This window comes from Triturus cristatus, chromosome 10 (genome assembly GCF_964204655.1).
Source record: "Triturus cristatus chromosome 10, aTriCri1.1, whole genome shotgun sequence".
Classification (NCBI taxonomy): Eukaryota; Metazoa; Chordata; class Amphibia; order Caudata; family Salamandridae; genus Triturus; species Triturus cristatus.
Window position 1 is genome coordinate 989619566 of NC_140593.1, and position 27330 is coordinate 989646895.

The 27330-nt window shown below is 47.1% G+C and overlaps 1 protein-coding gene and 1 long non-coding RNA gene across 7 annotated transcripts in view; one reads left to right on the forward strand and one right to left on the reverse strand.

Annotated features, from left to right (window-relative positions):
* PEMT (phosphatidylethanolamine N-methyltransferase) overlaps positions 1–27330 on the reverse strand; it is a 1115620-nt gene that overhangs the window by 131281 nt on the left and 957009 nt on the right. The window lies entirely within an intron of this gene.
* The window catches only part of LOC146796387 (uncharacterized), a 209093-nt gene that overhangs the window by 46107 nt on the left and 135656 nt on the right, over positions 1–27330 (forward strand). Inside the window, exon 2 of the long non-coding RNA XR_014969615.1 lies at positions 19011–19063. This is a non-coding gene — a long non-coding RNA (uncharacterized LOC146796387). The remainder of the gene's footprint in view (positions 1–19010; positions 19064–27330) is intronic.

Consider the following 27330-nt stretch of genomic DNA (forward strand, 5'->3'; position numbering starts at 1 on the left):
TCGGGCTGAGGGAGGAGCACTGAGGTACGCCGCAGATGATCTCGGTGGCCCTGGAGTGGAAGGGGGGAGGCGGATGCTCTGGGTTCTGCCGGAGAGGTGCAACTCATTGTTCTCTCCTTTGTTCTCTCTTTCTCGCTCTCTTAGAGACCACATATGCTATTTACTGGTAATATACTACTGGTCACAATTTGAGAACAGGATTTTTGTAACCAGTAAAGAATTTTAAGAACCAACCTATGTATTAATGAGTTGTTTCTTAAGTTTCCAAATCAATCTGACCTACCTCAAGTTTATTAAGGTAGGTCGGAAATTGCGACTCACTACTATTGGAGGCAATCACAGGGGTGGAGGATCACCATGTCTGTGATTATTCTTTAATGAAGCCACCTTTTTTTTAATGCAGCCCGTTTTCCTTAAAGGAATTGAGACGGCGTTTAAAAAGAAAAATGCACTTTATTTGTTTGTTTAAGAGTTGAAAGTGGTCCCCTAAATTTAGTTTTTACATTCACAAAGGGAAATAGGTCTCAAGGGTACACCCCTTCCCTTTTGCAGATTCATTATCACCTCCTTTGAGATGCAGTAAAACATCAATGGTCACCCACTAAAATGCAGAGGAGGGATAGCTATTATCAACAAAGACTCCATCAGACTCACCACCACAGAAGACGACTCAACTCCCATCATGTAACATCTCAACTTCAAGATGCACGTGAACGCCAACACAGCCGTCAGGCGGACCCTCACCTACGGACCCACAGGCCCCCGTCCAGGATTCCGCAATGCCGTCAGGAGCTAACCCCTCCTCTCCATCGAATCAAATCAATCCCTCTTCCTAGGAGACCTCAACGTCCATCTCGATGATCCGAATGACTCGTACGCCACCAACCTCCTGGAAAACATGCACAGCATCAGCCTGCTGCAAATTGTTTCCAGCCCCACTCGCAGCCCTGGACACACTCTCGACCCAATCTTCACCACCAGTGACAGAATCCGTTTCAGCCACACTTTCGAAGTCACCTGGTTGGACCACAGCATCATTCATTTCACCATCGCGAAAACATACCAGCACACCACCTCACCCTACGTCCTTGCACAATGCAGCTGGAACAAAGTCACACAAACCCAATGTACTACAGCCCTCAGCTCCACTATCCCCCACACCTCGAATGATGTGAACCAGGCCGCCCAAAATTTCTCCCACTAGATCACCGCCAGCGCAGAGAGCATTGCCCCCATCAATCACACAATACCAAAGGTCCAACAAACACGCCACCTGGTCCACCCTAGAACGCCTGCCCTCTAAAAGTGAATGAAAACAAATAGAGAGACAATGTCAGCCCAGCAGAAACCCTATAGACCACTTTGCGCTGAAATCAGCCCTAAAAAATTATCACCACTCCCTCAAAGAAGCCAAAAAAGTTGCCCTGGCCACATGCCTCGAAACCAGCAGCAACCAATCAAAGGAACTTTTCAACATCATCAAGGAATTATTCGCCCCAACAGCCATCAGAAACATAACCCCACCCACCCAAGGCCTCCGCGATACTCTATCAAACTACTTCCACAACAAAATAGCAGACATCTACAGCAATTTTGACCCGCAACCGATGGACCTCACTCCTACCCGGTCCCCCCGCCACATTCTGCACAACTACCTCACCGATTGGACACCCTTCAACACCGAGATCACCTCAACTAACATGACCTCCATACACTCTGGCGATCCGACTGACCCCTGCCACACCTAGCCTTCAACCTAGGACAGGAAGAGATCTACCCTCCATTCACGCACATCTTCAATTCAGCCATCAACTCCGCCACTTTCCCGGAATTCTGGAAACACACGGAAGTAAGACCCCTTCTAAAGAAACCCACCGCTGACCCTAACAACCTCAAGAACTACCACCCCATCTCATTTCCTCCCATTCCCAGCGAAGGTCTTTAAGAAAGTCATCAACCACCAGCTCACAAACCAACTGGAAAAAAACAACTAACTGGACACTTCCCCTTCCACTCAAACCACAGCACTGAAACAGCCTTCATAGGTGCAACGGACGACATCAGGAGCATCCGCCGACTGTGGGGAATCAGATGCCCTCATCCTCCTTGACCTTTCCGCAGCTTTCGTCACAGTATTCCACCACATCCAGGTCAACAGACTGCATCACATTGGCATCACACTAAGACCTATCACCTTGTTTCTCACAGAACGCACACAAAGAATACGCCTTCCACCCTTCACTTTTGAACCCAAAGACACCTTCTGCGGCGTCCCCCAGAGCTCCACGCTCAGCCCCATTCTATTCAATATCTACATGACTCCACTGACCACCATAGTCCACAGCCATGGACTCAACATTATCTCATACGCCGATGACACCCAGCTCATCCTCTGTCTCACCGAAGACACCGCCACCACTAGAGCAAACTTCTGGAATGCTATGACCAACTTTGCGGACTGGATAAAGACCAACTACCTAAACCTGAACAGGAACAGGATGCAGGTGCTCATCTTTGGTCGAACCCCCTCCTCCTGGGACAACTCCTGGTGGCCCTACGCTCTCAGAACTGCTCCAACCTACACCAGGAACCTGTGCATCATACTGGACAACGAGCTCTTCATGAAGCGCCAGGTAAACTCAATAACCTCCTCAAGTTTCCACATTCTCCAAATGCTCCGTAAAATCTTCAGGTGGATCCCACCCTGCACCAGGAAAACAGTAACATAGGCCCTCATCTCCAGCTGACTGGACTCCGGGAACACACTCTACGCTGGAATCACAACCCAACAACTGAAACGACTCCAGACCATCCAGAACACAGCAGCCAGACTCATACTGGATCTCCGAAGACGGTCAAGCATAACCCACCACCTAAGAAACTTCTGATGGCTCCCCATCATGAAGTGAGGCCACTTCAAACTACTCCCTATGCATTCAAGGCTCTCCACAACATAGAACCAGCCTACATCAACCACCTCCTGACCTTCCACCAGCCCACCAGACAACTCCGCTCAGCCCACATATCCCTTGCACACGTCCCACGCATCCGTCGAGCCTGAGGAGGGGGCAAAACCTTCTCCTACCTTGCGGCCAAATCCTGGAACGACCTGCCCCACCACCTCTGGACCTCCTCAACCCTTACTGACTTCAGGAGAGCTCAAGACTTGGCTGTTCGACTAATCGGTTCACCATCAGCGCCTGGATACACCCGTGGTGATAAGCCGCACTCTACAAATCCAAATGGATTGATTGATTGAATGTTTAGCAAGTAGATTTTGGTTGGAAAATATTGATACATAAGTATTGATTTGGTATTTGGAAGAGAGGTCTACAAAATGCTCCTTCAAGATACCGCATCAATATCTATTTAGAATACTATTTTAGGAGTCGGAAAAACGTTTCTAACTCCTAAAATGTGATTAGTAAATGTAAAAAAATGTTAACGGTCACAAACGATGAATTTGGGTGTTTGCGACTGTTAAAATGTTTAAAGTCCTTAGTGCATCTGCCCCTTAGTTTCTCGTCCTTTCCTTGCTTTGAGCCAGTTGAAAGTTTATATGAAGCACCGCTTAAGGTATCTACTTAAAGGTATACAACTATGCCCTATTTATTATCTTATAGAACTACAACTCAGATCCTTTAAATACTTCTCAATAGACAACCTAATGCTTAAACTCTTCTCTCACCCTATTAACTCCACGACCATCACCATCACTCTTCTAACCAACTTTAACACTTTTGGAAAACTATGTGAACACCCACGCCCCAATGAAAACACGCAAGTGTAAGTCAAAGACTTCAGCACCCTAATATTCTAAAGACCTTGTTGGCAATAAACGATCCATCAGCAAAAAGGAACGAAAATGGAAGAAAAACAGAACTTCTGAGGACCTCATGATACTGAAATCCCTCCAGACAACACCCAGACAGTTTATAGCATCAGCTAAATAAAAGTACTACACCACCACTATCAATAAAGCTACCAACAGAAGCAGAATGTTTTTCATGAATATCAAGCACAGCATCAACCCCCAGCCAGATCCACCTATTCCTCACTCCACAGCAATGTTCAAGGCCATCAACCTCTTCTTCAATGAAAAATACAGAAGATCCTTCAGCACATCAACAACACTAAGCTCGCTTCATGTCGTATGCGCACAACTTGCCATAGACTCTCGCAATGGTCATCCTTCAAAATCCTATGTCTTGCAGATCTCATAAACATACTGAACACCCTCAATCCCGCTTTCTATGAAGATTTTGTTTTATCCTAATCTTTCATCACAGTTCTCTCTGTGGATGCTCTCTCACCCATACTCACAACTGTCAACGCCTCGCTCACTGAAGGAATATTCACAGCAGCTCTCAATAGAGACCAGATCCTCCCACTCCTACGGAAACCTACACTAGACTCTGGTGACATCAACAACCACACACCTATCACTCAACAACTATTCATCAGCAAGATCATTGAAAAAAGCAGTCTATGGTCAACGTCAATATCACACTAATGCTAACCATCTTCTGCACCGCTACCAGTCTGGCTTCAGATCATGCTGCAGCATGGAGTCTGATACCTTACACCGCTGACAATACCCTCCTGACCACAGATGAACATGATACCTGCCTTGTGATATTGCTGGGCCTCTCAGCTACATTCAGCACAGTTGACCATCTCACCCTAATATGCACCCTGGAGTCTTGAACGGGATTCACCCCAAATGTCCTTCACTGGCTCTCCTAGTACCTTTCTACTTAAACCAGTTTGTTCACATGATGAACCCAAAAGATCCCCATTACTTGTGAAATCCCCCTGTGTTCCAGTGTCCCATGTCACCTTCAGCCTCTACATTGAGCCGCTTGATGCTCTGATCATAGATAACAGTATCTAGATTCATCCAGATTCACCAGTATGTTCATGGTACTCAACTCTATCTGAAAGCTTCCTCTGCTTCAGACATCCAACACCGCAAACACTATCCAGACATGGCTGTTCACCACCTATCTGGAGGTCAGTACAGAATTCCTGTTATTCGCCAAAAACAAGAAACAGTAGGAACAGACTCAATGACATGAACCTTGATGGCTTCGAACCCCAACTTCCACTGAATGCCAAGTCATCGGATTTTCCCTGGCCAGCAACTTCGTCCTCAAGGAATATACTGCCAAAAAAAAGACAAAGTCAGTCTGGCCCTGCACTCTCTTCTAAAACATGTGAAACCGTTTCCTCCAGAAAGCGACTTCAGAACTGCTGATGACGCCCTTGTACCTTTGCATCTTGATAGCGACAATGCTCTCCTCAGGGCCTTTTATGGTCCATCCATCCATCCCTTCAGAGCATCCTACACGTCACAGCACGTCTCATCTGGGGCATGAAGAAATATGATCACATCACCCCAATCTACATGTAACTCCATTGGTACCACTCTCCAGCACTCTGTCTTCAAAACCAAACGCATCAACAACTTAAGAACTTTGACCACGTACAGCGCTCCACTGCCTTTTGGCTAGGTTCATACTATAGAAATAGCACAGGCATACAACTAAGTGTAACTCAACGACATAGGGTAATACAACCAGTCCTAATTATACTTATGGAAAAAATACAACTATAACTGCCTAATTAATTTAAAGTATTATAATACCAGATTTCTACCTAAGGAATCTGCATAAACATTATTTTCTTTAAAAGGTTTTATGCTAGATATGTTTAAATTAAAAATTTAATCTGAAACATTTGCGTAAAGAAGCATATCCTAAGAAATACAACTATAGCCTGTTTCTTCCATATATGTACCTGACTTAGCAACTTCCTGAGGTACAACAATACATGGCTTAGCCACTTACAGAGCTTCAAACTTCAAATGGAAGTGAGTTGTCTACTTGCAGAACATCCATAGGGAAGATGTCCTCTTAGAAAGTATGAGTATACCCGTCCTATCATCTTAAACAAGAACTATGCAGTATTTATTCCCATAAAGAAGTATAACTGTCCACCACTGAAAAACAAAAACTATGCCCTATTTTCCAATTTAAAAAGTACAAATACAGTCGTCTTATAAACATAATTGAACATAATATATCGACTTATCGTAGTAGAATAGGAACTATTTTACAAGTTAAACACAACTGACCCTGATCAATCCACCTGAACAAGTATATCTATACTTAATGTATTCAAATTCAGAGGTACATATGCATCTGATGCCCTACTACTGGACTGGCAAACACACGCAAATAACATGTGTGCATGCCTGTGCAAGCACATTATCGCCAGACCTATTTCCACACACACTGACCACTCCCCTCAAAATGCACACCATTTACCCAACACAAGCACACTGCTCATCCTACACAAACACCGCTCTTCCTACACAAACACAAGCACACCGCTCACCCTACACAAACACACCGCTCATCCTACACAAACACAAGCACACCGCTCACCCTACACAAACACACCGCTTATCCTACACAAACACAAGCACACCACTCACATTACACAAACACACTGCTCATCCTACACAAACACAAGCACACCCCTCACATTACACAAACACACCGTTCATCCTACACAAACACAAGCACATCACTCACCCTACACAAACACACCGCTCACCCTACACAAACACACCGCTCATCCTACACAAACACAAGCAAACCGCTCACCCTACACAAACACACCGCTTATCCTACACAAACACACCACTCACCCTACACAAACACACCACTCACTCTACACAAACACACCGCTCATCCTACACAAACACAAGCACACCGCTCACCCTACACAAACACACCGCTCACCCTACACAAACACACCGCTCCCCCCACACAAACACAAGCAAACCGCTCACCCTACACAAACACACCGCTCACCCTACACAAACACACCGCTCACCCTACACAAAAAACACCACTCATCCTACACAAACACAAGCACACCGCTCACCCTACACAAACACCGCTCATCCTACACAAACACACCGCTCATCCTACACAAACACACAGCTCATCCTACACAAACACACAGCTCATCCTACACAAACACACCGCTCATCCTACACAAACACAAAGACACCACTCACCCTACCCACTCACGCAGCACTCATACAGGCACACCCCTGACACTTCAATCAGTCAGACATATTTGTCACTTCTTCCCAGAATTTCCAATCAACAAACTAAACACGACAGTAAATCAAAGACAGCGTGAGTGCCATTAGCTGTATTGTTTATTGAAGTGGTTGGGGGGGGGGGGGGGGCGAGCTGAGCACATTCAGCAGAACGCTGCCCGTGCATCACAGGGAAGGAAACAAGATGGAATCAAGAGTAATCTTGAAAAATGCGGGGGCTGACCCGAGCATAACATGGAAAATGACATGTATGTAAAACTATCAAAGTGTTAAGCAAGCATGTTGCACAAGAGATCAAATTGGAGAGTGTATAGTCCATTCCTTCACACCTCTACGTTGTTTCCTAGCAAACAGCATGACATTTCCGTTTTGTTAGAAGTCCATCTGCCTGAGGCACCTCTTCTGTGTTGGTGCACCACTTGTCTGCCTGTGTGCCTCCTTCACTGCCTTGTGTCACCCAATTTGCTGCACACTGACCCTGTGACTCATTTAATACCATGCATGCGTTTTCCCACCATTCTCCACACGTTTCCCGTGTGTGGTTCCTCTACCCTCTCAGTGCTGGTTCAAAAAGGCACTGGGGCAATACCGCAGTGTGGACATTACTTTGCTGTCTCGTGCACACGTGACATTTGGTGGCAAGGGCCACACGTTGCACGTTCCAGCAATCCCGGAGGGAAGCTCTTTGGCTGCAGGTGGTGCATAAGCTGCCGTACCGTCCATGACCGTGGCCAGAAGAAGCCATGTCACACCTCCCGAATGCAGCAACGGAAGCCAGAGGACCACCTCCTGCAGCTGCAACCGCCACTGCACCGCTGCCAATAAGAGGCAAGCCAGGTGATGTTACAGGCAAGGGGCAACTGAATTACACATTTGAATTAAATTACACATTTCTAAAGGCACAGCTACTCACAAAGAGCGAACCGGCGCTATTCGGTATGCCCAAAGGAGATAGAGCCTGGGATAGAAGCCATTGTTCCTTGCTAACATCTGAATAAAAATATCTTCAATTCCCATAAAAATGTTGCTTCTTTGGCTATCCGTCCAAGGTAATCTGGGGGTTTATTCCACAGTTTCGCTGCTATAACAATAGGAGCCAGCTTCTAAGTATGCGTCCACTGAAGCAGGCACATCACGGAACAAGCAGAATGAAGTTGGGAATTTTCTTGTGTTGTAAAGTTAGTAAAGTAGTGTTGGTTCCTCTTTCCATAGAATATCCCCTCCTCACACCCATACTTATAAGATCCGTCTCCTTCAACAGCATCAGGATACTTCCACTGAGAGCAGTATCTCCACTTGCCATTGTTGGGGAGTTTGAAATAGACATTAGTTTTCAAATCAGGAACACGCACTGACTTAAAAATTAGCACTAGCCATGGAAACTATGCTACAAATTGCGCTCCGTAACTACTGGTCAGATCCAACTCCTGCCCCGGAGGGCTCTCGTGCCACCGTGGAACCAATCTGAGATGCCACTCTGTCTTCACACTGAATGTGTGAGCATCTTGGATAAGGGAAACTCCACTGTCAATCAACAGAGGAAGTTCTTTTGGACATCTGCCCATTAACCTTCTTGCATAGTCATCCTAGATGCATGCAGCTATCTTCAACCAACAAAATACCAAGCGGGTCACACCGCATTCAGCAGGCCATGTGGCAGGTAGACCACCGAGCATGACATAGAACGGTATGAAAGGAACATGGATGGTTTCTATTACAGCAGTGGTCGGGAAATATATATTACAACTACGCACTTTCATTACAGCGCATGGACACTTCACTATCCATGCGCTGTAATGGAACGCCTTCAAAAGTGAACACAACTTCTGTCCAATCAAATGCTCGTAAAGAAAAAGACCAACAAAGGAACAGAGACAAAATGTCTCTCTTTCTACTACTCCTTGTTTAACTGTTTTGCGATTGCATGATATCTGGCAGACACCTGCACTGCCTACCAGACCTAAAAATGGGCCAGTACACATATCATACCTAACCTAGTAACTGAATACAAGCAATCTGGATACGTTTCATCGCTACTGCTGCCTGCTCATTTGAGTAAGACTGGAATTAAAATCTTTATTACAGTGTGAGGATACGTGTAGTTTAATAAAGCTACCTTTGAGCTAGCAATTGATGTTCTTTGTGTGCTGCTTGTAATTAAGACACTGAGGGCCATATGTAGGTAAAACGTGTTCTGCGATTCTCAAATTGCAATTTTTAGGGAATCGCAATTAGAGAATCGCAAAACGCAATGTAGGTAGGATTAGCAAAATATTTTTTGAATCCCACATATTCCTTAATTGAGAATCGCAAATTGAGATTCGCAAATAAGGAATACCTTACCATTCATTCCTATGGGCTAGAAGGCCCATAGGAATGAAAAGGAAGACATTCTCAATTAGAGAATCGCAAATTGAGAATGCAATTTCAAGGTTGCAAGGCTGTCAATAGGACACCCTTTTGCACCCCTGAAATAAACATGTGTGCACATGTGGCGCACATACATGCGCTAAGGGCATGTATGTGCGCCACATGGCACTATGAAAAATGCAAAAAAGTGCATTTTTCAAAGAAATCGCAAATTACCACCAACCTGAAGTTAGTGGTAATTTGCGACTCCTTAAGCCAAAATCGCACAACTTGGGTGCCTCCTACATCACATTTAAGGAATCGCAATTTGGGATTCCTTAAATGCATTCGCAAAATAAGGAATCGCACATTTTGCGCTTCCTTATTTTGAGTGTGGATTTTTGTGTTCTGCATAGCACACTGCCCAAATTGCGATCCCAAACGATGAAATTCGGCGAATTTCAGCATTTGCGATCGCAATTTGGCTTCCTACATATGGCCCTGAGTTTTTAATGTAACATGTATATGGCAAATCTTTATGGTGTAAATATGATGCAATGCTATCAATAAAAACAAGTTTTAAAAAAAAAGACTGAGTAACTCTGGAGGTGTGTTGTTCATTGACTTTTCTTTTGCAGGATAATCACTGTTATTGCCTTTACCTATGTGTCAGTCAGTCACCCATCTTCGAAGCAAGATGCAGCAGACAATAGCGTTCCCCCACTTGGGAAAGGAGGGATCACTGAAAAACCTATTTGCCTTTAATCCCAGGATGAGACAGCCGCCTATCCTGGAACAAGATACTCCTGCTGGAGGTACAAAGCAAGGCTGTAGTCAGACACAGATTGCATGACCGCAGAGGCGCGGTGACATGAAGCTCCCTTCTAGGAGAACACACTTCAAGTCGCATGTCACACAGTGCAGGTGTTGTCAGGGTGGGGCGTGCACGTGCACCCCTGATATACCCGGGAGCGGATGAAGAATCATCAGAAATGGTTGCCTTTGTTTTAAACAACACTGAGGCTTATTTGACTGTCCAACTGCAGAAAACACCTACAGCTTGCAGTCTTCTATCATGTATGGAACATTATAGCACGTATATCATTTGATAAAATACACCCTGCTGGCAATTATATGGATACTGCGAATCAACTGGGAGATCCTCGAACAAAGCGGAAGAACGGCTTCCTTTATAAGGTTTGAAAGAATGGTTCACAAACTTGACAAGCCTGCACCAAACAGACCTCCCAAAGGCATCGTGGGAAACGTAGTTCCAAGTAGTCTGTTTTCCAATATTTCTTTCCTTTCACCGTTTGCTGACAAACTCAAATGGAGTCATCGGTGGACATTTCTTCACATAAATGTGTTTGTACTTTTGGTATTCGTCATAAGAGAGAAGTCCATAGAATGGGTTCTAGTAGACGAAAACCCATCAAAGCTCAGTTGCTACCAGTAGTTCAGTCAATTGTAATATGACGTCCTTTTCTGGCCTCTCATGAAACTGTAAGGTATTGGACTACAGCTGCTTTAATGAGGCACCAGCCCTGCTGAGTAGTGATGTCAGCACCAGGCTGTAACTGAAAAAATTGCAAGCAGAGGTTCATTCTGAGACTGCAGACATATTTATATATTTGTAGAATTTAATCAGAGGTTTCATATTGTAGGAGCTCTGAAATATTAGACTACGAGAACACTCTTGAATTCTTAAATATGTCATTAAGAATGGCAGGGTGAACAACATCAACATGTTGCTATCTACCCGTCAACAATTTTCTTACATTGTTATAACTAGAGTTGATAGAAAAAGGCATTTTCTGAGTAACTGGTACTATGAAATCAAATAAAATCAATCTGAATTTATATGGCGCGGCTTATCAACCGTGAGGGTATCCAGGTGCTGGGCTGTGGGTCTCAGTTGAAGAGCCAGGTCTTGAGTCCCTTCCTCATGTCTGCCAAAAAGGTCTCTCGGTTGCTGGGAGATGTGAGCCCTTTTGGGCAGCTTGGGATCAGTCTGGCTGCTTTGTTCTGGATCGTCTAAAGTTTTCTCATAAGTTCCCCGGTGGTGCCTGCATAGAGTGCATTGCCGTAAACCGGGTAGCTAGTGATGAGGGCCAGCGTCACTGTTTTCCTGGTGCTGGAAGGGAACGATTTGAAGATTCTATAGAGTGTGTGGAAGCAGGCTGGGGAGATAGCATTGATCTGTCATTTCATATAGAGTTCGCTGTCTAGAATGATGACTAGGTTGCAGGCGTTATCTTTCGGAGTGGGGGTGAGTCTGAGTGCCAATGGCCACCAGGAGTCGTTCCAGAGGGAGGTGGGCCTGCCAAAAATCAGGACTTCGGTTTTGTCCGTGTTGAGTTTCAGGCAGTTGTCTTTTATCCAGGCTGAGACGTTCTAAATGCAGTTGTGGAAGTTGTTTTTCATCGTCGTGATGGTGGGAGGACGAGCTGGGTGTCTCCGGTTTAGGATATGATGTTGTTAGAAATGGGGTTCTCTAGTTGGCCATTGCTGGCGCCAATGTCCAAATAGGGACCCTTCTTCCTAAGTCAGGGCAAGTGGGCTACCCCCTTTGATAAACTCTGCTCAACCCTGTGGTAATGTAGCACGAGCAGTTAGGCCTATCTCAGAGGCAGTGTGTGAAGCATTTATGGCCACGTACAATAAGGCAGTAATGACACCACAAAAGGACATAACTTAGGTAGATATAGAAAAATAATATCTTTATCCAACAGTTTAACTCAAAGATTCTGAAAGCGTTTCAACAACTAAAATTCACGTCAACCCGTAGGGACTAAAAGAGACAACAACGTATTCACCCAAAGCGGGACACGCACTGAGTTCAGGGCCGGGTCCTACGCGATCCGTTGTGCACCAGGTACCTGTCGTTGGAAGGGACTACAGCCCGCAGCTTCTGCAAGAAGCAGAGAAGGTGACAGGCGGACTCCCAGCTACCACAGGTCTTGGAGGCTGAGGTCCGCAGCGTGCACTCACAGTGGTTCGGGCACTCAGGCGCAGGCGGGCGCTCAGTGGCAGCAGCGGCCCGGGCTGGTGGTGGCGATGACTCTCGTTGTGCAGCTCCGTGGTGGGCTCACAGCAGCAGCAGCTCTCTTTTAGCTGCGGTGGCCCACTGAACAAGTCTCAATGATACAAACTTGTCAATGGTGCGGGCGCTCAGCGGCCACAGCTCTCTCTTAGCTGCGGCGGCCCACGGGGCAAATTACAAGGATGAAAAATAGCACAACGGGTGGGCACTCAGCGGCTACAGCTCTCTCCTGGCTGCGGCATCCTACGGGACAAATCACGATGATGCACAGTAGCAACGGGTGTGGGCAGTCAGCGGCTACGGCTCTCTCTTGGCTGTGGCGGCCCACGGGACAAATAACGATGGTGCACAGTAGCAAAGGGTGCGGGCACTCAGCGGCAGCAGCTCTCTCTTGGCTGCGGCGGCCCACGGGACAGCTCACGATGGTGCACAGTAGCAAAGGGTGTGGGCACTCAGCGGCACCAACTCTCTCTTAGCTGCAGCGGCCAACGGGACAAACCAGGGTCTCGACCAGGCGGGCACCACGGTGGACGCTCAACGGCCACAGCGCTCTCTTGACTGCAGCGGTCCACGCAGTTTCAGCAGAAGGTCCGAAGGTGCCGACTCACCAATGGGAACAGATAGCCTTACAATAGTGAATGTCAGTGATGCCATTTGAGATGTCATCAGTGATGTCATGAGTGATGTCACTGACCATGTAATGGGTAATATGTGACATCATCAGCAGTGCATTGCGGGGGCGCGAGTTGTAGTTAGCTGAACTAACTATAACGGCCGAATTTCTCTGGGTTTGTACAAGTGAAATGTCCAACTAACTATAACGTCCCTGAAACCTGTGTTTTTTTCAGTGAATTTCTATGGTTTTTAAATGCTAAATTCTAACTATAACATTCCTGAAACCTATGTTTTTTTCGGTGAATTTCAAAGGTTTTTTAAATGCTAATTTCTAACTATAACGTCCCTAAAACCTGTGGTTTATTCAGTGAATTTCAAAGTTGTTTTAAATGCTAATTTCTAACTATAACGTCCCTGAAACCTATGTTTTTTTCGGTGAATTTCAAAGGTTTTTTAAATGCTAATTTCTAACTATAACGTCCCTAAAACCTGTGGTTTATTCAGTGAATTTCAAAGTTGTTTTAAATGCTAATTTCTAACTATAACGTCCCTGAAACCTATGTTTTTTTCAGTGAATATATATATATATATATAGAGAGAGAGAGAGTCATAATGACTATTAACAACGTAATATCGTTCTTTATTACAATGAAAGGGTTCTAGTGACATCATGAACCCAAAGGCTGAAGGCTGGATGGTTTATAGTCTCACCAGAAATCCGACTCAACGCGTATCCCTAGTGACTTAGCAGAGCGCTGAGACACAGGACGGGACATGGGGCGGATGCCTTTGCCACAAACTACAGCCTGCAGTTCACGGGTATTTCGTGAGTGCCCTGAATTAGGGTCTTGGTATATTTTAGGTGGCCAGTAGGTACATCACAGAGCGCAGTTTTCTTTTGAACGTGTTTTTCAATGCGTCACATTAAAGGTTGCTCTAGAGCAGCCCAGTCCCACCTCCAGTTACTCCAAATGACAGCTATTGCCTTTGGTTGTAGTGCAGAGAACGTGCTATGTTTCATAGCGCCAAAAAGTACATGTGGGTGGATGAAGCATGGCGCCTGTGGCTGACTTTGTCTTATTCCGATGCTTCAGGGGATTGTGCTGCTTTACAAAGCCTTGGTCATCACCTGGGGACATGTTTGAGCGTGGAAATCTACTGGTGTGTCCATGATTATCGGTTAATTAACTGCCTCTGCACCTTAAAGTGCCCTGAAGACACCATCGGGTGGTCAGTAGCGCTTTACAAAAACACAAAACAAAATACAACGAATCAAGAAGACATCCCATTTTAAACCGATCCTTTTCCTATCTGACGCCTAGGACATGAGAAGAGAATTAAAAAGACCCAGTGACTCCGGGGACAATAAAGAGACGCATGTTTCTGTCTGAGAAGAGGAGCTCGGAGGAGGTGTCCTTTCAGGTGCTACAGGCATGTCCTGTCGAGGATGAGAGCTCTGCGGTCTGCTCTATGCGCTTCTTCTGTACAACACATACATCTTACTGCTCGAGGCGAGTGGATTCGTAAGGCTAGGTGGGAGCAAAGAGGTGCTTATGTTATGTGTGTCTTCCATCACTCACCCACTTTCTATCTCCCTCGGTCTTTTCTCTCTCTCTCTCTCACCCTTCGCTTTATCCTACTGATATTTACTACTTCTCCTCCCTCCTTACCTTCTGTGCTCCTCCACCAACTTTACAACAACCTCATCCACTCTGCACAGCCCCGCCTGTCTCCACCTCCCCTCCCTTCCCTGTTTCCCTCCACCCTACTCCCTCTTACTCTCTGTTTCCAGGGTCCCCTCTTTTCCCTCGACCTCTTCCCACATTTTGGGAATAAATCTCGCTGGTCCTTCTGCTGCGGAATGTGATGGGTTTGCGTTTCCTCTGACAGCACCGCGATGAGTCGTCGATATTTTAGACACGCACAACTAAGCATCGGATAACAAACATAGATCCAGTCTCAATAGTCATACGTACATACACTGGTAGTTTCGTTTACCCCTCCTGTTTTGTCAAAAGCGACCTGAAGACTAAATACAAAAGATAGTATGATATGAGGAGAAGCTTAGTAAATCTATTGTGCAGAATACCATTCGCATTTAAAGAAAATGACAGTTTTTAGCAGTAAGAACATGCACTACGGTTCGTCTGCCCCACCGCCCATTCCCGATGCACACAGTACAGTTGTTAAAGATGATGTGTGTGCTACAGACGTCACTCTGCCTTATTACAATAACTTCCTGTTTATATAGCGCGTGCTACAGTTTTATCTTTTCATAGCACCACCGCAAACAGCATGTGTCAATATTACAGGACACAATAATACTTCATATATCGACTTCAGATGGATTTAAGGTGAGTGAGGCTCATCGGAATAAAACTAATTCTGCCCCGATTCTTCGAGCGGGGGGGGTCGGTAGTTCGAAGGCTCGATGGAGCCCCCACAACTATTCATATTAAAGTAAAAACACAAACTCCGTGGTTCGGACTCCGAACCCACGAATCTTATGTTGTAACACTATAAACCTTCTTTCCCACAAGGTCATATTATGAGGCTTCTGTGTGAGTGCGCCCAGAGGCCCTGTCTGTTGAGAGAGGCTCTAGAAATAAAGAATAACATTACATAGTCGGTTTGCAAATTTCACTCGAATTGTCTGATAGTACAGCCCCTCACGAGAACAAATTGATAAAATCGTGAGCTGGCGCTATCAGGCACTCCGAAAGCGGCATGGGCGGCAGATAGTGCTTTCTAGCATTGCTTACACATATCTAATAATTCTATAATTCTGCCGTATTCAGGACCAATGGTTCACAGTGTTCTTAATAAAATAATTTGCCATTTCCACTTGTTTCCCCCGCTTTAATTATTTCAGGCACAAAATACTAATTTGATTCCAGACCATGGGCTGTGGAAAGCTCAGTGGTTTAACACACCTCAGTTGTATGTGTGTCACAGAGCTTGAGTCACCTTGGACGACTCAGCCTTTCATCCTTCAGAGCTAGATAACATGAGTATCAAAGTCACAAGATGCATTATAAGTCTATTGTCTTTTAAAACAACAGGAGGCTCTTCCATGTGACGTGCGTCCACCAAAATGGCCAAAATGTAAACATCAGTGACCGCAATGATCGTTTCCCGAAGTGCTACGAAGCAGTAATAGGGAGCAGGCGCTATTTGTAAGTAGCGCTGTTCTGTGTCTTGCAAGTGACCCGTGCGGTGCAGCCCTTTGAACTGCACTCCAGTGACTTTAAAGAAAGCCACATGACATAATGAGGCCCAGAGGTCAGCCACACAGGCCTGGGATATCAATTAGGATGGCCCGAGGACCATAACTCACGGGGAGCGAGCAGCAGCCTTTCCCTGACCACGGGAACACCAGAACATTATTCTGAGTCCGTATTCCTCAAATTCCTCAAGTGCCCCCCCCCCGCACACAATGAATGAAGCCCCAGGGAGGTGGCAGTCCCCGGGTCTGCGGGGGCCCCTGCAAATATATTTTGGCATTGTCCCCAGGACCTGGCCCACCCGGGTGCTTACAAATACCGAAGCACGAAGCCCACGCTTCGTGTTTTTTTTTTTCTCGGCGGGATTCGCAACTCCAACGTGTATTTTGCTGTTTAAAAAAAAAATGCTTTTTTTGGCTCTGAGGGTCCTTGTGGAGCCCCCTGAGCAGGCCTAGGGGGTCAGGGTGTTTCTATCCTGCCCCCTTTTCTTGTTTTTCACCTTTTAAAAAAACTTTTTTACCGGGAGGTTTCGCGAACCCTCCTTGGTGCTCAGATATCGATCTATTTTCTTTTTTTTAATTCTCTGGAACTACTGAAAGGATTGACACCATTAAAAAAAAAGGTCTCTTTCTGAACCAAGGGCTACCTTTTTGCCAAATTTGGTGTAATTCCGTTCAGTAGTTCGGGCTGTAGCCTGTTCCAGTTAGTTATTTCAAGTAAACTGCAACTCACGCCCTAAAGTAACTATAACTTGTGCCCTGGAATACACAGTGTCATCAATGATGTAATTTCAGATGTTGCAGGGGTCATCAACGATGTATTAGAACATGCCATGTGTGCCTGGGGCACCCACAATGTAGCCAATCTTGGGACACCACCCACAGCCCCTCCTGGCTCCCATTCAGCATTGAACTCTTCCGCAGTGTCCCGGAGTATAGAGTCCCCGGGACACTGCTTTGATCAGGCCACGGGGGAAAGGGTTCCTGGGGCCAGCCTAAGGCTTGGGGCCGACGCCCCTCCCCAAAAAAACACAATGGACCTGAGATGCAAAAACCCAGTCCTCTCTAAGTTTAGTGGGGAGGATGGAATTCCCGGGTCCTTACATGGGCTAGTGGAGGTGGGCCACAGGCATCACTCCCCAAAAAATAAACGTACTGACCCCAAGGGATGTGGTCCAGAGTACGGCTCGGGGAGAACATCACACCAATTCTTATGTCCCTGGCCAGGGGGCTTATTTAAAAAAAAACAGAAAGCTTCTAAATTTTAGCGGCACAATGGAACTGCGGATCCTAAAAATACATTACTTTTTCCGCACCAGGGGTGTCCCTCTGGGACCTGCCCACCACGCCAAGGAGGGCAGGGTAGGGATATGTTTTTTAAATTATTTTTCTAGGACAGGCGACTAGGTACCAAGTCCTAAAATGGTTGCCTCTACGTCTTTGTTGATGTGGTGGCAGCCAATCAGATCTTCTATTTAGATCTGTCAGCCCTGAGAATCCTCTGTGGCGTGAAATATACACACATTTTGAACTGTAATTTCTCTAAAACTACTGAACAGATTTACACCAAATCACAATGTGGAGGGAAGGGTGGAAACATTGCTTCAGAGGCTTTTCTGTTTTTCGAATGGTGGTGCTTATTTATATCAGGAGTAACAAATAAAGGGGAAATGAAAAAAAAGAGTCAAATGTCAATGTCAATGCACAGACAGAGTTTTAGGAATTCTGTATCCAGACCGTCGAATGCCCCAAAAGGGCGGTAAGGAAAGTGTAGTTCTGACTTCCTTTTCTCTTTTTTCAGTTTTAGGATCTCTGGAGGGTCGCCGCAAGCGGCCTCAGAGGAAACCGGGAAAGGTATGGGTTGTATGAATAATGTTTCTGGTTTGTGATTGTATACCACTAGGGAGGAGAACCTGTCACCAGTCACAGCTGTGAAACTCGAGACAAAGTGTACTCCCATCTTTAGAGGGAGATTTAGATGAGGCTCAGACTATAAGAAGAAAGCACTTTCCCTTTTATATCCAACAAACTGGTGTTAACAAAATACAGAGATTCGTCAGACTCACAGTGTTCTCAGTGATACACTAGATATACTCACAACTCGATTACAGCCCCCCTTTTAATGAAGATAAACTCATTAAGTAACCAAGGATGCCAGAATCATAACCCACAAGAATATATTGCGAAGTACTCAAACAAACCAAGGTTGTATATAGAAAAAGGCCCCCAGGAGGACTTTGCATGAGTCACTCACCCTGGTAGCCACAACTCTCCTGAATTGTGGCGGCTAGTAGGCAAAGGTTGGTGGCATGCACTAGTCCACACTCCATTCATCCGAGTTCTCCTCGGCTTCCTCTGAGTCTCCTCGCTCTCCTGTCATCTTTCCAAGGCTTGTCGGGGTTCGGTCCTGCGCGGTCTTCTCTGAGACTGACGCTTCTGTTTCCTCACCTCTGAGTTCAGCACTTCAATAGGCGTCTTCACGAAAGAAAGAGACTACCCCCTTAAAGTTTGTCTTCTATTTTATTGGCTCCTTTGTTTTTTGCCGGTCCCTGAAAAACAGAGTTCTCTCTCACTGTTTGGGATGGTAGGTGTGGTTTGAGTCCAGCCTCCCCGCTGATGCCTTGTTCTCTTCTTTTTTTCAGATGGCACCGGTGTGGATCAGCGGTCTCGGCTGGGTTTCTGCTCTCCGATTCAGGTAAGTCCATGGAATGGATAGACCCCGATACACACACAATACACATGCTTTCTGGACAACGGTCTAGCTTTCTGACAAATTTGGTGTAATTCTGTTCAATAGTTTTTGGCTATTGCTATGTTTACTTTTCTTATCGGAAATTGCATGGGAAAAATGTGTTTTGAGACCTTGCCTTTTTTACGTCCCCTGCTTGATGGATAAACCCAAAGCATTTCAGGAAGGAGCTGAGGTGGATGAGACTTGTTTTGGAACGTTTTGTGAAGATTCGTCAAATGGCAGCAACGTGTGTAAGCAAACAAAAAAAATCAATTTCCTATGGAAACATGGTCCTAACTGTAATTACCCAGTGGTGGTAGAAATTGGTATACACACATATATATAGATATAAATATAGATATATACAGATTATTATAATTATGCTACTACATCGAATTTCTGCATGCTTAAATGTACACTCTCCAGTTCCCAAAGAATATATACTGTTCTGTAGTCTGAAAAAGGATTCATACAGAAATTCCAGGAGTACTCATGGAAACAGGCGATTGTTTCAGCTATTGCTTGGTACTCCCGAACTTCTTTTTGAAATCCCAAAAAGTAAAAAATGTACTCCAAGCATGGAAGGAAGAACGGTGGAAATGTCCAAGTTATTTTGTGAGTCTGGTCCGCTGTCTCCGAAATCATAATACATTACGCTTAAACAAGGCCTGGAATCCATATGCAATGGAGGTGTTGAGCCATTGTAAAATACTAATGTTTTCTGAGCTTAAGAAAATTTGGTAGCCTTTTCTGTTCCAAAATAGGTCAGAAATGTAATGGTCAAACCAACCTTAAGTTTCAAAGCAATTAATAGTTTTCCTACTTCAAAAGAGCTTGACATGAGAGACCCTTGAGTATTATTATGGCTCTATTTGAGCGCCCTTCGTCTGGAGTGCTAGCACCAGCATCTGGCCCTTAGCATTCCAAGAAGAGAATCTGTCTCAAACTCTGATACCTGACCACATGCACAAACATCCCCAAACCCACCCTGCTCTCCTTTCCTCTATTGCTTTCTCCATCTCTGGGATACTGGGACAGGGGACGTGAAGGACCATTCCTGTACCCTGTTGTAATCTTCATCATATTCATCCACCCCTTCTATCTTCTCCTTGGCTCTCTAGGGTTTCCGAGAACCTTTAATCCCTTCCTATCCATTTTTTTTTCAATCCTCTTGCCACACACTCCCAAAAAGTTCTTATATCTTGTGCTCCTCGTCTTTATTCTGACGACACTTTTCGTCTCCGATCTCTGCCTGAAGTGGTAGAAATGAGATACTGGCACAAATATATATATATATATATATATATATATATATATATATATATATGAGGTTTATTTTGGTGAGGCGTGTGTATATATAGGAGGAGCACAAGATTGGCAAATAAAAAGATCGTTGCGCTCCAACACGAGGAAACAAATCAAGAAGTAATGGACAATACAACGGTCATCAATTTTAGTACCATGAAGCTAACAGAAGATGAAGAATCAATTTTAAAACCAGGCTTGTCTTTCTGTAGTAATAATGAATATAATTATCCGAATAATAGAATGGACTTATATCGCTTCATTCGGAAGCTCAAATTGTCGAAAATGCATTTGATCCAACGCGGTGTCAATCAGGTATCACAGGAAAGAGCATCAGAATCCTCAAGTGATCAAACCTTTCTAAATATGAATGATGTACCCACCTTGACAGACCTAATCTCACTGGCAAATGATGATACTCCACCAGAAAGTGAGGAACAATCAATATCGTTCATCACAGGAATGAAGAGAGGAGACCATACTCCATTTCGACCACCATCTAAATTTTTGCCCCAATCTGTAAGAGACAATCTTGATATTTTTGGGGAAAATGTAACCAAGGATTTGAAACAACTATATGTTGCAGTAAATCAAAAGGAAAAGAAAATGTGTCCAATGAAAGCGCTTTTTCACAAGACAGTGAATAAACTCCAACAAGAAGATGGAGTGCTAATTAAACCTTCGGACAAGGGAGGAAATATTGTGCTGTGGGGCAGGGAACTATATAAAAAAGAAGCCCTCAGCCACTTAAATAACAATAATTGCTACAGCCGGATAAATATGAAGGAATATGACAAAGTGAAAGAACAATTCTTCATAAGACTGGATGTGTGGAAAGAGGAAGGTCTATTGAGCTGGGATGAGTTTAAATTCATTAAAAGAGAGAAACCAACAATTCCGGTATTTTACATGCTCCCCAAAGTGCATAAGAGTCTCACCAGTCCACCAGGGAGACCAATTATTTCATCTTGTGGAAGTCTATTTGAAAACGCTTCACGATACATTGATTATTTTTTAAATCCGATTGTGAAATCCTTGTCTTCCTACATTAAGGACTCAACGGATTTTTTGAAATGTATCTTTGACATACAATGGGATGTGGACACTATGTTATTATTAACACTTGATATTTCGACACTATATACCAGTATAAGACACGCAGACGGTTTGAAAGCAACCGAGTATTTTTTAAATAGGAGACCAATTTGATTTCTGAAACACAACAAAATGATTCTAGAATTAATGGAATGGTGTCTAACAAAAAATATCTTTCTGTTTGATAATGATCTTTTTCAGCAGGAACAGGGGACTGCGATGGGCACCTGTTTCGCCCCTAGTTATGCGAATTTACATCTTGGCTGGTGGGAGGAACAGGTGCTCAGAGGCAGTCCCCTAGAGCATTGGTCGGAACACATACTTTTGTGGGTCAGGTTCATTGATGACGTCTTCGTGCTGTGGCAGGGCACGGAGACAGATATAGAACTGTTATTCAGGAACCTTAACCAAAATTCCCTAAACCTAGAGTTTGTAGGTCACTGTAGTAAAGTGACCATAGACTTTTTAGATATTCGGGTAAAACCTGTATGGGGTAAATTGGAAACTTCAGTGTTCCGCAAAGCCACGGCTGGGAATACAGTCCTCCATGCGAAAAGTGCTCACCAAACTACATTAATTAGGAGTATCCCCTTTGGGGAATTCTATAGAGCAAGAAGAGCGTGCAGTAATCAGGAGGAGTATGACAAAATTGAGAAAGATATGACCTGCAGGTTCATTCAGAGAGGATATTCCCCGGTTGTTATAAAGGGGGCCTCAACGAAGGCAAGGAAACTAGACAGACAGAAAATTTTGTTTGAACAATCTAGAACGAAACAAAGGGAAAAACTTACAGAGGAAAATAAAAATCAAGATAATTCTAGATTTATAACAACATTCAATGTGAAACACAAAGAAATCAGATCCATCTTTAATAAACACTGGCATCTAGTAAGAAGCGATACTGTATTAGGTTCTAGAGTGAAAAGACATCCGGACATTACTTATAAAAGATCTAAATCTTTAAAAGATATGGTTGTTAGGAACGAATATCAGGAAAGAAAAGGATACGCTCCAACTTGGTTACATCAGAAACCAGGTTTTAAAAAATGTTCAAAATGCAAAGCGTGGAGGAGCCTAGCGCGCAACCAAGATGGCCGCGTAGGTGCGAGGCTCCCGAGGACCTCCGCAACCTCCCACGACTATCCTGAATTTATCCTGTCTCGGATGAGGGGAATGTGTTGGTGAGCCTGAGCTGAGGTGGCACCCGTTTCCCGTTGTCAAATCGGACCTCGGACACCGGAGTGAGCACCGATTGAAGTCTGCGGCCTTCTCCTCGCCAGACCCCGGATTTGCGCTGAGGGGTGACCCAGTGACAAAGTGAACAACAGCGGCGGGCCGGGCCTGGCGAGTCGCGCACCCCGCGCTTTCGCTTTCGCACCCCCTTGCAATCACTGCAGGGTTGGGTCGCGGGGCTCTTTGTGTTGGTGTGGTCTCGCTGGGAGACTTGGCCTGCCCGCCGGCTGTGACCCACCCCGCCGATCGGGGGTGGCCCCCCCCCGGAGCTTGTGGCCCTGATTGCCTGCCCTTCACGACGTGACTGGTGCGACCGGGAGACTAGTGGCCATGGCCACCAAACAAGATGGAGACCGGGCAAAGACCAAGCCGACCCGGCGTGGCACCACCCATCAGGCCAACAGTATGGACCGCTATACCCTCCAGAAGGGATCTCCCGGCGGACCGCACAAATCCCCTGAGGACCCTCCTGATGCCCCGGACCTGCCCACGGATCTGACTCTGCGGGATGTCATGGGCGCCATTGCCGAGATGAAGGCCTCGGTAGGCCAGCGGTTCGACACACTGGCACAGAAGATCGACTCGGTCCTCGTGGATGTTGGCCTGGTGAGGGCCGATCTTTCCAAGACCAACGACCGAGTTGATTCTTTGGCCCACACCGCATCGGGCCTTACTACTGATGTGGCGGCGCTACAAACAGAGGTGCGCCGGCTTAGTCAGGCGAGCGCGCTTATGGATCGGCGCCTGGAGGACTCCGAGAGTCGGGCCCGGAGAAACAACATCCGCATCATCGGAGTACCCGAGGGACGGGAGGAAGCGGCGGCGGACCTATTTGTGGAGGACCTGATCGCTACCCATCTCCAGCCATGGGGGCTGAGTAAATTCTTCGCGGTGGAGTGGGCCCACAGGGTTCCCGGGGGAAGGCCGAAGGTCGAAGCCCCTCCGCGGCCCCTCATTGCCCGGATTTTCAACTTTCGGGACAGAGACGCTATCCTGCAAGCCTCCAGACTGTTGGGGCCGGTTAAGCTTGACAACATGGAGGTGAACTTTTATCCGGATTTCACCCCAGCGGTCCAGAAGCAGAGACTGAGCTTCCAAGGCGTCAAGCGCCGTCTTCGGGACTTGAACCTTAAATACGCAATGCTCTTCCCAGCCAAGCTGCGAGTGGAGGTAGAGGGTCGCACGCACTTTTTTGATCGCCCCGAAGCGGCCGGAGACTGGCTGAACACTCTGTCTGGGGATCGTGATCTGGGGGGCGGGGGGGGGGAGGGGGGAGACGGCACACTGGATCGAGACTGAGGGGGTGATGTTGGGCTTCACTCTGGACAAAAATGTTGCCACTCTCGATTAAGCATCTGTCTGTATAATTTCCCCTCCTATGGAGGTTGTGTGGGGTCTCTTGGGGGTTCTCCCTTCTCCTCTAGGGGGCTTAGCTAGTTTTTATTATATATATGGGGCGACAGGCACACTGCACGTTGGGGGGGCTGTTCGGGCTCATGCAGGGGTGCAGGGAGGGGGGAGTTTTGTTGGGGTGGGTGGGTAGGGATGGGGGGGTGTTGTTCGTTTTCACCACAAGGCAAAAGTATCATTGTGCTAGCTCTATAGTGCTCTCGGGGGGATGAATGGTGGCTCTTGTCTATGATGGGGGGTAGGGAACTAACTCTTTTGTCCTGGAACGTGAATGGACTGGGGGACAGGATTAAACGTGGGGTGGTCCTGCAGTTCTTGAAGCGAATCTCGCCCGATGTAGTTTTTCTGCAGGAGACACACCTCATTGGCAACTCCTTCTGCGCCATGAATCGGCGTGGCTATCGCCTAGTGGCCCATTCGGGCTTTACGTCTGGCTCAAGGGGTGTGGGCATCATGGTTAAGAACTCGCTTCCGCTGGAGATTGATGAGGTGCTCCATGACGACAGGGGACGTTACGCGGTCTTGGTGGGAAGGATGGAGGGCAAAGTGGTGGTTTTTGTGTCAGTATACGTCCCACCGGGGCTGCAGTCGACTACCTTTGCGGACCTGGGGCGCCTCCTCCTTGGCCTTCCGGGGGGGATTCTGGTGGTGGGGGGGGATTTCAATGCGGTGGTTTCCGGGACTGTGGATCGTCACCCCCCTAGGGACCTCCCCCGGGCCCAAGCGTGGCTCTCTGGTCTATTGGACACTTTGGGATTGGTGGATCGCTGGCGTTTAAAACATCCCACGCAGTAGCAGTATACCTTCCATTCGGGGGCCCATGGTAGTCTCTCACGACTAGATTATGTCCTGGTCCCGGCGGCCTATGTTGGGAGGGTGGGAGAGGTGCGCCATTTGGCACGGGGTATCTCGGACCATTCCCCGCTCCTGTTACACCTGGACCTTTTTCCGAGGGGTGAGGGTAGGGTGGTCCCGATCAATCCCTGGTACTTGCGCGACCCCACTATTCGCGCTGAATTGATTAAATCCCTCCAGCGCTACTTTGACGAGAATGTGGGGTCCGTGCCTTCGGCTGTCTCACTGTGGGAGGCATTCAAGACAGTACTACGAGGAGAGGCCCTGTCCCCCATTTCCCACACCCGGAGTCGCGAGCGGGAGGAGGTGACCCGGGTGGAAGCTGAGATAGCCGAGTTGGAGGGTAATCTAGAAAGTGGGGTGACGGATGCCGTATTGCATGTCCTCCAACTCAAGCAAGCGGCCTATAGGGCCCTCGTCACGGAGGCAGCCAGGGGCCTCAGTAGAGAGCAACAGGGGAGATTGTATGATGTGGGTGATAAGGCTGGTAAATTGATTGCGTGGCTGGACAAAAAGGAGAGAGCGAGTCGTGTAGTCCCGCTGATTGAGAAAACAGACGGTGTGTGTGTTACTGAGCCGGAAGAAATTGTCTCCTGCTTCGCGGACTATTTCCGTGGGGTGTATTCCCCGGTGTCTTCCTGCTCTGAAGAGGATTCCCGTACCCTGCTCAGGGATATCGCGTTGCCTTCCCTTTCGGAGGAGGACAGAGTGTCGTTGGACGCCGCTCCAACCTCCGACGAAATCGCCCTCGCCATACGTTCGGTCGCTTCCGGCAAGGCCATGGGTCCTAATGGTCTCCCCATCGAGTTGTACAAATTGAGACCGGATACGCTGGCACCACATCTCCGATCGATGTTCCTGGAGGCCCATTCGGTGGGCTCCCTCCCGCTGGACCAGCGTCTGGCTACAATCGTGGTTATCCACAAGGAGGGGAGACCTCGGGACCGGGTTACATCCTATCGGCCCATTTCGCTACTGAACGCGGAGCCTAAAATTCTCGCCAAGGTCCTGGCCAACCGGCTGGTCGGCGTGGTGGGCGAACTGGTTCACCAGGATCAGTCCGGCTTTATTCCCCATCGTAACACAGCTCTTAACTTGCAGCGTTTGCATGGGGTGCTTGCACGTGTTCAGTACATACGGGAGCCGGCCATTTTGGCATCCCTGGACGCCACCATGGCGTTTGATACGCTTGAATGGCCATCAGTTGGGTCAAATTGCTGTATTCGGGCCCATTGGCGCAGGTGGTGGTGAACGGTAGAGTATCGGCTCCGTTCGAGCTGGGCCGGGGCACGCGGCAGGGCTGCCCCTTATCGCCGCTCCTTTTTGCGCTTGCCTTGGAGCCCCTGGCAGAGTGGCTGCGGTGGGAGCCTTCCATCCGTGGTCTCCGTTGGACCCCCGAGCATGAGGACCGCGTATCCCTATACGCTGATGACATCCTCTTGTACCTAGCTTCCCCACGTAACTCACTTATAGTACTGGTTGATGTTTTGCATTCATTTGGTCGTAACTCCGGCCTTGTCATCAACTGGGCTAAATCGTGCGTGTATGTTCTCTCTGGGGAGGCGCCCATTCTCCCGCGGGGCTGTCCGATCCAGATCGCCCCGCAGGGATTTCGGTACCTGGGTGTCTTCATTACTCTGGACCCGGAGGCCCGGTATGATCGGAACTTGCTTCCCCCCCTCCAGCGCCTGAAGGAAGATGTCACGCGCTGGCGGCGCTTGCCGCTCTCGCCACTCGACCGGGCGGCATTGTTTAAGATGATGTCTCTGCCGCGCTTCCTCTACGCTTTGCAGAATACTATGGACCCCGTCCCAGCGCGCTACTTCCGTGAGGTAGAGAGTTTGCAGCGCCGCCTGTTCTGGGACGGGAGGCCGCGTATTGCCCTGGCGAAGCTGACGCTCCCATGGTATGACGGCGGGATTGCCCTTCCGGATATCAAACGATACTATTGGGCCTACCAGCTGGCTGCGATTAATCACGGCCTGTATGGGCCCGCTTTAAACCCGGCATTTGAAATGGATAAGATGCTACTCCCGGGTGGGGACTATAATCGAGCGCTCTACTCCAGCACGCCCGACGCTCGGCTGACCGGCCCCACGCGTGTCATGGTGCGAGTGTGGCACGCGGCTAATGTGGCGATGGGGTGGAAGGATCGTCTGACCCGGGCATCACCACTATACGCGTCCGAGCAGTTGGGCTCCCTGTGGACCTCGAAGGGCTTCGAGAAGTGGGACATGATAGGCATTAGCAAGGTGGGGGATCTCTGGACGAGGGGAGGATTTAAAACGTTCGAGATGCTGCAGACGGAGTTCCACTTGCATGGCAGGGAGTAC